The sequence below is a fragment of the Suricata suricatta genome, chromosome X (genome assembly GCF_006229205.1).
Source record: "Suricata suricatta isolate VVHF042 chromosome X, meerkat_22Aug2017_6uvM2_HiC, whole genome shotgun sequence".
In the NCBI taxonomy this organism is placed as follows: Eukaryota; Metazoa; Chordata; class Mammalia; order Carnivora; family Herpestidae; genus Suricata; species Suricata suricatta.
The window spans coordinates 81,855,583-81,865,932 of record NC_043717.1 but is presented as its reverse complement, the minus strand read 5'-3'; the positions used below and the strand labels follow the sequence as shown (position 1 = coordinate 81,865,932).

The 10,350-nt window shown below is 48.1% G+C and overlaps 1 protein-coding gene across 5 annotated transcripts in view; it reads right to left on the bottom strand.

Annotated features, from left to right (window-relative positions):
• Positions 1-10,350, bottom strand: part of DOCK11 (dedicator of cytokinesis 11) — a 203,363-nt gene that overhangs the window by 192,576 nt on the left and 437 nt on the right. The gene's annotated exons all lie outside the window — the stretch shown is intronic.

Genomic DNA, 10,350 nt, shown 5'->3' with positions numbered 1-10,350 from the left:
CCGAGTTCCCGGGTTCCCCAGATCGGAGCACCTTCTCCCCAGGCACTGGCTGGGGCGCCCCTCTCTACTAGAGGACTCAGCCCTCCTATCCACTCATTGGACCAGTCTGAAGGCAAGAACTGCCAAGGACCCAGAGCCCTTGCTCACATCCACTGGGCTCTTCAATACGACCAAGTCCAACTGGGAACGGATATTACCAAGAACCTAGTGGAGAGATGTCTACCAGTTTACTGTTCCAGGAAGGGTAGGAGTCTTGGCTAAGCCATGCAGCTCACCTTTGGGGGCCTGAGTTGGAGCAAGGAAATTAAAAAGAAAAAAAAAAAGAAAAAGAAAAGAAAGAAAGAAAAGAAGAAGAAGAAGAAGAATAGGCAGCATCCGTGCTCCCCATCTGCCAGTTTACTTCGGTCCGGTGGCTTGGGATCCATTCACAAAAGCCTTTCTGCCCGCAGAAAAGCCTGGGAATGTTCATGGGAGCCAACAGCACTGAGCCGAGCCACGTGCCAAGCCCTGCTCTGAATGCTTCACAAGTGACAACTCCGTTAAGCCCTTCAACAAGCCCACCAGAGGGGTCACTAAGCCTTGGGGAGGCTCAGTAACTGACCCAAGATCACCCAGCTGGTCAGCAGCTGAGCTGAACTTTGAACCTGGGCATCTCGTAATCACTGTGCTCTGGCACGCCCTGGGTCCCCGGCAGTGGAGTTCAGGGAGACGGTCCCCTTGCCCTGGTGACCACTCAGAGCGCCTCCGGCGAGGAGGCTGCGGCAAGAAGCAAAAAGGCTGGGGGTGCCTGGGTGGCTCAGTCGGTTACGGACTTTGGCTCAGGTCATGATCTCACAGTTTGGGAGTTTGAGCCCCTCGGAGGGCTCTGTGCTGACAGTTGGGAGCCTGGAGCCTGCTTCAGATTCTGTGTCCCTCTCTCCCTCTTCCCCTCCCCCACTTGTGCTCTGTCTATCAAAAAACTAAATGTAAAAAAAAATTTTTTTTTAAAGAAGCAAAAAGGCTGATAAAAGCAACAGGCCAATGCTGCCCATGAACCCCCTCGGCCCTCCCGGCAAAGGCTAAAGGGAACTAAGAGTTATAAGTCCCAGAGAGATTTGTATCATCAAATTACCGTTGGATTTACAGAAAAGGGGAAACGGCTCTAGCTCCTTCTCCCTCCCATGGTTTCTGGCCTTCCTTTCTGTGTTTAAAAAAAAACCAAAACAAAAACAAAGAACAAAACAAAACAAAAAACTAAGAACTTTTCAACATGCCTTCATGCCTTACTCGGAAGAAAGTAACACCCAGGTAGTTGAATGACTCTTTGGAACTGAATTCCCACAAACAAGGGAGGGGGGTCCTGAGGTGGAGTACTAAGGGTCTGGGGGAGGTAGCAAGGACTTCTAGTCCTTGGAGATCATGTAAAAGGAATGCCAAGGTGAGTTACACTTGTACGCGATACATGAATTTCTGAGGAAGAGTGTCCCTTAGCAAAGGCCTATTTAACACTGTTGAAGCCAGAAGGGACCAAACTCTTGAAAGAACATTAAGGATCACAAAAAAGGACGTGGGGCGGGGAAGGCAGAGAGGGGTCTATCGCTGAACACTGAGGGCAGACTCTCTAGCCTCCGGGAAACTGTGGGTTATTTGCATACATCTAATCTCGCTTCTGGGCCTGTGAGTCCCTTCAGGGCAGGAAACATCCTAGGCAGCCCCTCATCCCGCTGCTCCAACCCCGGGAGGGGGAGCCGCCCAGGGGTTAACCTAATTTCCCAGCTCCTTTCGGCCTGGAAGTCTGGGGCAGGCCTCCAGGCCACTCCTCCACACCCTGCCCCCCACTTCCCTAATCACCCCCAAAGGTACAAACCTCCTTAATCAGCTAATCTTGCCTACAATCTCATCTCAACACTGGCTGTTCCTCCTCTTCCTGATCCCATTTGGAACCCCTCTCTGCCCTCAAGAACCCTAGTCTCGGGAGGGCATGCAACTCTGGATCTCAGGGTTGTGAGTTGGAGCCCCACGTTGGATGTAGAGCTTACTTACAAAGTATAAAGGAAAAAAAAAAAGAGCCCTAGCCTTTTGCCAAAACACAACACTACATGCTCAGCCATTCCCTAGAATGTTCTCTCCACATGAAGCCTGACTTAACCAAAATCTGATTCTGTCCCGACAACCCTCTCAGGACAACATTGCTCACTTTCTTTTCCCCTCCCCTGCCACCAAACCCGCTTTTTCTCCAGTTCGACCGGGCTGAACCACCTCAGTGCCATCTTCACTCCACCTCCTCTCCTGTCCTCCTCCCCCTTCAAGAAAAATCCCCAAATCCTGTTGACTCTATCACTGAAACATTTCTGACATCCTTCTCACTGCCCCTGGTAAGCCTTCCTTATCTCCCTCCAGAAGTCTGTAACTATATTTTAACTAGTTACCTGGCCTCCAGTCACCTAACACGCTGTCCGTGCCAGGCACTGTGTGAGGCACTGGGAACAGAGATGAATACACAGCTCCCGACTTCCTGGCCAGTATCCAGAAAGGGTAAGAAATATCTGCCCCTCCCCCATCTGTGATAGACCCTTCTAGAATACCTTTGTTTCCACCAGATCTTTCTTATTTTTTTGAGAGACAGAGCATGAGTGGGGGCAGGAGCAGAGAGAGGAGGAGACACAGAATCCAAAGCAGGCTCCAGGCCCCAAGCTGTCAGCACAGAGCCCCACGCCGGGCTGAAACTCACGAACCGTGAGATCATGACCTGAGCCGAAATCAGATGCTTAACCGACTGAGCCACCCAGGCGCCCCCACCAGATCTTTTTTTAAACCTTATTTTTTTATTTGAAAGAGAGAAAGAGAGCGAGCACATGTGCATATGAGTGGGTGAGGAGCAGAGAGAGAATATTAAGTAGGCTCCGTGATCAGCTCAGAGCCTCATACAGGGCTTGAGCCCAGGACCCTGGGATCATGACCTGAACTGAAATCAAGAGTCAGACCTCAACTGACTGAGCCACCTAGGCGCCACTCTTTCTAAACCTCTACGAGTCACTTAGACACAAGACACTTTGCATATACTACCTTCTCTAATGTTCATGAGAGCTACACAAGGTAGGTCCAACTATCTATCCCCATTTCACAGATTAGGAAAACAAGATCCGGTTCCTTGCCTTGGATCTTGATCTGGTTACAAGCAGGTGCCAGAAGCCAGATTCAGGCCCAGGTCTGACTCTTGAAACCCGGCTCCCTGCTGGTGAAGAATCTTGAGACCAAGTCATGTGAGACACAGAGGAAAGAAATGAAATCTCTTGGGCTTTTGTGAAGAGTGAATTTAAAAATGACACGGCGGAGGTCTCCAAATAGTTGAAGGGTTGTCATGTGAAAGAGGAAGCAAACATAGTCTGTGCGGCTCCAAGCAGCAGAGGTGGGACTGGCTGAAGTAGAACTTGGAGTAAATTTTAGCTCAAGAGCCTTTCCTAACATACTGCTCTCTACTAGGGAGGGAGGGTTTAAGGTCTAGAGCAGCATTTCTGTGCATATCAATCACCTTGGGTAGTTTGTAAAAATACAGATGCGAGGCCCCACCCCAGACTTATCACGGAATCTTGGGGTTGAGACCGTTATTTCAAGAATTACAAACAAGGAAATAGATCTGTAAGAAGGTTCACGCAAATCCTCAAAAGAAGAAATACAAATAGCTCATCAGTATCTGAAAAACAGTTCAAGAGCAACGAAAGAAATGCAAACTAGAACAGCCAAGTGCCATTGACCTATCAGGTTGTAAAGATTCAAACATATTAATAACCAGTGTGGGCACACGATAGGGGAAATGGACACCAGCGTTTTCTGATACAAGAGTAAAACGGCAACAACTTTCTGCAGAGTAATTTAACAGTTTGCTTCAGGGGCGCCTGGGTGGCTCGGTCGGTTGGGCATCTGACTTCATCTTGGGTCATTATCTCATGATTCATGGGTTCGAGCCCCGTGTTGGGCTCTGGATTGACAGTGCAGAGCCTGGAGCCTGCTTCGAATTCTATGTCTGCCTCTCTCTCTAACCCTCACTCACTCACACACACACACACACTCCCTCTCTCTCAAAAATAAGTAATAAATATTTTTTAAAATTTTTTAAACAGAATGTTCCAGAGGACTTTTTTCCTTTTTCTTTAATTAATCTTTACCTCCCAGTAAAATTAACATACAGTGTTTTACTCGTTTCAGATGTACAATATAGTGACCTAACAATTCTATACATTACTCGGTGTTCTTCACAATACGGGTACTCTTGACCCCCTTCACAGGTTTAACCCATCCCCCCCCAACTCACCTCCCCTCTGGCAACCACCAGTTTGTTTTCAGAGGGCTTTCTATTTATTATTTTTAAGAAACTTATTTCTTTTGAGAGAGAGAGAGAGAGAGAGTGAGCAGGTTTGGGGAGGGGGTTTAGGCAAAGGGAGAATCTTAAACAGGCAGCATGCCCAGCACGGAGCCCATAAGAGGGGCTCGATCTCACATCCGTGAGATCATGACCTGAGCTGAAATCAAGAGTCCGTTGCTTAACCGACTGAGCCACTCAGTCAGGCACCCCTCCCAGAGGACTGTTTAAAACTAAAAATGTGTCTAATGTTTGAGCAAGCAATTCCAACTCTGGAAATTTCTCCTAAAGGGATAATCTAGCAAGTTTGAAAACACCTGCCCAAGGTTGTTCACCAGTTAATGTTTATACCAATGCTGTCCAAAAGAACTTTCTGCAATGATGGAAATGTTCTATGTCTGAGTAGACCTCCGCAGTAGCCACTAGCCACCTATGACTACCGTGCATTTGAACTGTGGCAAGTGCAATTTAAGAGCTAGTTTTTTAAGTTAATTTCAATGTAAATGTAAATAGCCACAGGTGGCTAGTAGGCACTGTTTAACTCACATTTGGACCACCACAAAATTTAAAATGATCAAAACATAACATAATAAAGGAGGATTACCTACGGTACACTCCTAAGGGAATTTTTGGCAATCACTGAACATGATTATGTAGATTTACATTGACTGAAGCAAAGACCTAAATGCTCCTAAGACAGTAATAAGCGAAAAAAATGATTTTAAAATTTGTATGATATCTTTTCATGTTTTCATATATACATACATACAGAGACGGAAGACTTTTGACATGCATACACTAGAATTTTAACAGTTCCTCTGAGTAATGAGAGGATTATTCCTGTCTGGTTTTCTAACCTTCTCCAACAAATATGACTTTACTGTGTCACAAAGCAATAAAGTTTTTTTTTTTTTAAAAAGAAGGCTTAGCAATGATTAGAATAGAAATCAATCCAAGGATGTGTTTCACATGTTTGTCTTCAAAAACAAATTTTTCTATTTGGTGCTTCGAAGACAGTTCAGTGAGGAGGCCTCTGGCTTCACACCAAACTCTGCATTAGGTGCCTGGACAAACCCTCCAGGCCCTGGGGCCCCCTACCCTGGAGAAGCCAACAGGAGTAGGGAGCCTATTTCCTGTTTAGCAGTCAACACTCTGGGTAACTGTCCTGCCTCTCACAGTTCATCTAGAGCTGAGCTAGATCTGAGAACTGAAAATGCTTGGTTAAGAGGCCCGACGCTCGGGGCGCCTGGGTGGCTCATTCGATTAAGAGACCGGATGCAACCGGGGCCCCTGGGCTCAGTCAGTTAAGCGTCCGACTTAGGCTCAGGTCATGCCTGGTCTCTAGGTTCGAGCTCAGCACTGACAGCGCGAAGCCTGCTTGGGATTCTCTCTCTCTCTCTCTCTCTCTCTCTCTCTTTGATTCTCTCTCCCTCCCCCACTTGCACTCTCGGTTTTAAAATTAATAAAAATAAAACTTAAAAAAAAAAGCCCAACGCAACCAGCTTGATTCCACTGTGTTAAGTTGTTTGGCCCTATATTAAGTACGTTCCACGGATTCCCCTGGGAAGAGAGAGCAGGAAAGCTGATTCCTTTCCAGGCCTCCCATAAACGGGAACCCAGCACGAATTCTAAGCCAAGGTGGCTGTTGGCTGTCGCGGGCAGGGGAGTAGGGGGAGTCAACAGCTGCACACACTCTTCAGTAATTCTCAGCGTTTAGAGTTTTCCTCTACTAGAGTTCTTAGATGAAATCTAGCCGATGCCAGCCAGGGAAATATCCTGCCTCAAGGGGCTATACCCCGTAATACCTAGCAACTCTTTCCAGATCCTTCTGCGCACAAGTAATTGAAGGGAAGTTCCCCAGCAGCAGGAAAACCGTATTTAAACACCTACCAGACAAAAAAATTTTAAAAATAAAATCATTTTTAAAAATTAAAAAAAAAAAAGAAAGGGGTGCCTGGGTGGCTCAGTCAGTTAAGCATCCAACTTCAGCTCAGGTCATGATCTCATGGTTCCTGGGTTCGAATCCTGCTTTGGGCTCTGTGCTGACAGCTCAGAGCCTGGAGCCTGCTTCAGATTCTGTGTCTCCCTCTCTCTCTGCCCCTCTACTGCTCGTGCTCTGTTTCTGTCTCAATAATAAATAAACGTTAAAAAAAATTATTAAACACCTACGAGGTGACCTCCCCAGGCTGACACAGGGACTCCTCTTAAGGGCAGTGAGAATACAACAGGTTTACCGATGCCTTTGTTCCCCTCCCCGCCCCCACCCCTGGCACAAATAACTGTAGCCCCAATTGTGACAGAAACAGCGTCAAAACTCTGCATTTTAAACATGTGTATCCGTTCTCCCTTAATCACAGAAACTCTTGGGTTATAATATTCCTCCCCCAAGTCCCTCCAGGGAAATCTCTGCCAGCAGGTAATTCTGTTCTATCCCTTTCCCTAGGTTAAACCTGACCTTCACATAAACACCAAACTTACAGGAAAACGCAGCAGCTACAACGATCTCCTCTGTCTGCTTCACTGTTAATAGTCATGGAAGCACTTACAACTGAATGAAAGTCTGAATCCACGACTACATGCTCTATATAGCCCGGGCCTCCTGAATTTTTCAAACAGTGAGTAAAGCCGAATGATGTCAGCACAGCTAACAAGGGTGTCATTGTGTAAAAAAAAAAAAATCCAAAAAACAAAGCAAAAAACACCTACACAGGAAATACTGTAGGTATGCTGTATATGTGTTCAGTTTCGAGAGTTTTCCAAGTTCTGGCGAGAGACCCGCCAGAGGAAAGCGTGACGTGTGACGTGCTACGGGGGTAGCTCCGTAGTGAAATCCTAGGAGTGGAGACCTGATGCCTCTTCTTGCACTCGGCTTTATTGTGTTTCGCCGATGCTGCGTTTTTGACCAGTGGCAAACCTGCGGCAAGCAAGTCTATGGGCACCATTTTTCCAAAAGCATTGACTCATTCCTTATCTGTGTCACACTGTGGTTACTTCTTACAATCTTTCAACCATCTCCTTTATTATTGCCTTTGCTATGGTGATCCGTGATCGGGGATCACGACTCCCTGAAAGCTCAGGTGATGGCTAGCACTGTGTTTAGCACTGGAGTCTTTTTTTTAATTAAGGTACGTACATTGCTTTTTAGGCATAATGCTACTCCGCTCTTAACAGACGACAGGATGGCGTCAATGTAACCTCCATATGTGCTGAGAAATCGACAATTTCAGTCGCCTCACTCTCCTGGGCTATTCTGTCCCCCCACCCCACCCCCAAAGCGGTCTCGAACTGAACCAGCAGTACCCGTGATGTATTCCTGTGTGTCACTCCATACTGAAGCCCCAAGGCGCAGGTCATGGGTTTATAGCAGCAAGTGTAAATCCTACTTCAGCTGTCCCTAATAAACACGTTGGGGCTTAAAGCGGAAAAGAATCAGAAGTTAGGCGGCAGCTGTAACGGGTCCATTTGCACTCCAGCCGCCCGTGGCTTTGCTGACACCGGTCAAAGGCTCTTTGTGTCAGAAGAGCAGGGGCCAAGAAAGAGCCAGTTAGGAGAGTCCCCTCCATTGAAGGCTGTCTCCTTATTTCTTCATTGACTGAACTGCTTAGAAACCACATTCGCCAACGTGCTATGGACAATACACAATTGATTCATGTACATACTCTGGGTGACAGACCCGCATGAACACCCACCCCCGGGCTGGAACTAATAAAAACAAATGAAGAAAAGGGCAGTCACGTTCACTTATAATTACGGGGCACCTCACACTATGTCTTGAATGGAGAGGTCAATAGATATTCACTGATTTAGAGTCCTAGAATCTGTTCCCCACCTCCCAACTCCCCCAGTCTCAGTGTAGATCACATTCCTGTGCCTTGCCTGGTCAACATCTGTGGACTCAGTCCCAAGGAAACCAGGCTAGTAGCAGCTTCCAGAAGAATCTGCTCCCACTAACAGTTTTTCCAGCTTTGCCACAGAGCCAATGGTTAGGAAGGGACAGCTGCACCTGTGCCGCACAAAATCCTTTTTTAATGTTTATTTTTTGAGAAAGAGAGAGCGACCAAGATGGGGAAGGGCAGAGAGCGAGAAGGAGACAGGGGATCCCAAGCAGGCTCTGCGCTGATAGCAGAGAGCTTGACGTGAGGCTCTAACCCACAAACCGCAAGATTAGGACCTAAGCCGAAGTTAGACGCTCAACCGACTAAGCCACCGAGGTGTCTCACAGTTTGTGAGTTCAAGCTCTGCGTCCGGCTGTGTGCTGACCGCTCACAACATGGAGCCTGCTTTGGAGTCTGTGTCTCCCTCTCTCTCTCTGCCCCTCCCCAGGTCGCACTGTCTCTCTCTCCTTCTCTCTCAAAAATCAATAAACATTAAAAAAAACATTTTTTAATGAAAAGTAAAACCTAAAAGCCTGAGCAAGAATGTTAACGTTAACGTTTTGCTACTGAGGGTGACAGGTCAAATGCTGGTCAAATCCCAGTAGAGGTGTGCTGAGACCCGTTTGCTCTCTTGAGACTACCTGTCCACATCGCAGGATCCCCTCACACCCCGCAGCAGAGGACTAGCTACCTTGCTCAAGCATGGTTTTCTTTCTTCCCCATTTTAGGAAAGCGTTTCCCGTGCGAGGCAGACTGAATCGCTTGTTAACAATCACCCAAGCTGAGAGCCCTGGTATAAATTCCCCGCGCGCAGCTTGCCTTCCTCTCTAAACTGGCCTGGACGACAATCGAGGTTTCAATCTGACCCCAACAGGACCTCATTCTAAAATTAGTGAGACACACAATAAGCCAAGTCCATTAAAACAACATTAAAGGTCTGCTTTTAGATCTGCTAAACAGCAGGATTAAACTTTCAAGGGTCCAGCCACGATAGAGAGATTTCTTTAAAGTCACTTGGCTTTGCACAGTTGTAGCTATTAGCGATCAGATCTTTATCTCAAAGGTACATATTTTACCTTTGATCCTCCTCCAGAACGCCCACTAATGTCAACTTTTTCCACTGTTGGAATCAAGCCCCTGGCCTCCCTTTAATGTTGGCTTTATCGCAGATTCTACGAGATCAACAGAAAAATTACAAGGAAAAGCTGTGAAGTTCCCTTCCAATGATAAGTTGTTTTAACAAAAAGAGCCCACACTTAAATGGTGAAATTTAAACACGGGAGAGGAGACTCGTAAGCGCAGGGAAAGGAGACACAAAAAATCGAACAACAAAAACCCAAAGTAACAAAACAAACACTAATTAACCGGTCTGATGGCTTATTTAAGTGTTTGCTCTCTAGCCCAGGAAATTGGCAACGAGGGTCATGAAAACAGAAGGGACAAGTGCCCGTTAGCGCCCGTCCGCTTTCCTCTGGAGCCAGACAATCCGAGCTACACAAGCCGGATGAGGCAGAGGGTGCAATGGAGGGATCCCAAGGGGTCAACACGCTTTCAAATCCCCATCCCCCAGCCCTGCCGGCTCAGAGGCATCCCCAGCCGTGAGCGGTGAGGCTCTGACCCCCAGGTCCGCCATCCCCGGACTGGCACGCACGGTCTTCTCTCAAACCCACGGCCTCATCTCCTTGCCTCTGGAGTGCTCCTGGGTCCCAGGGGACACCCCCGCCCAGGGCGGCCGACCCCGCGCGCACTCGCCCCGGAACCCCGTTGTTTGCAATTCCTTCCCTCCGCGGCGGTAGCAGCACCTCTTCGACACCCACCACCACCCTCTCCCCAATAGCGGGAGGAAGTCGCTCTGCTTCCTCTGTTCTCACCGCCCGCCCGAGCTTGGGAGCCCGGGGCTTTTTGGGTGGGGTTCTTTTTTTGTGTACACGATGTGTGCGTGTGTGCGCGCGCGCGCGTGTGTGTGCAAAACGCTCATCGCATCCTTCCGCCGCAGCCGCCTCAGGTGCCCGCAGGAGGCAATCGGGCTCTGGTCGCGCCCGGGTCCCCGGCTCTTTGTGCCGGCTGCAGGGCGACGCGAGGTCTGCACCCCAGCTCTCACCCCCCCCCCACCTCCGCCCGAGCCCCCGTTCCGAG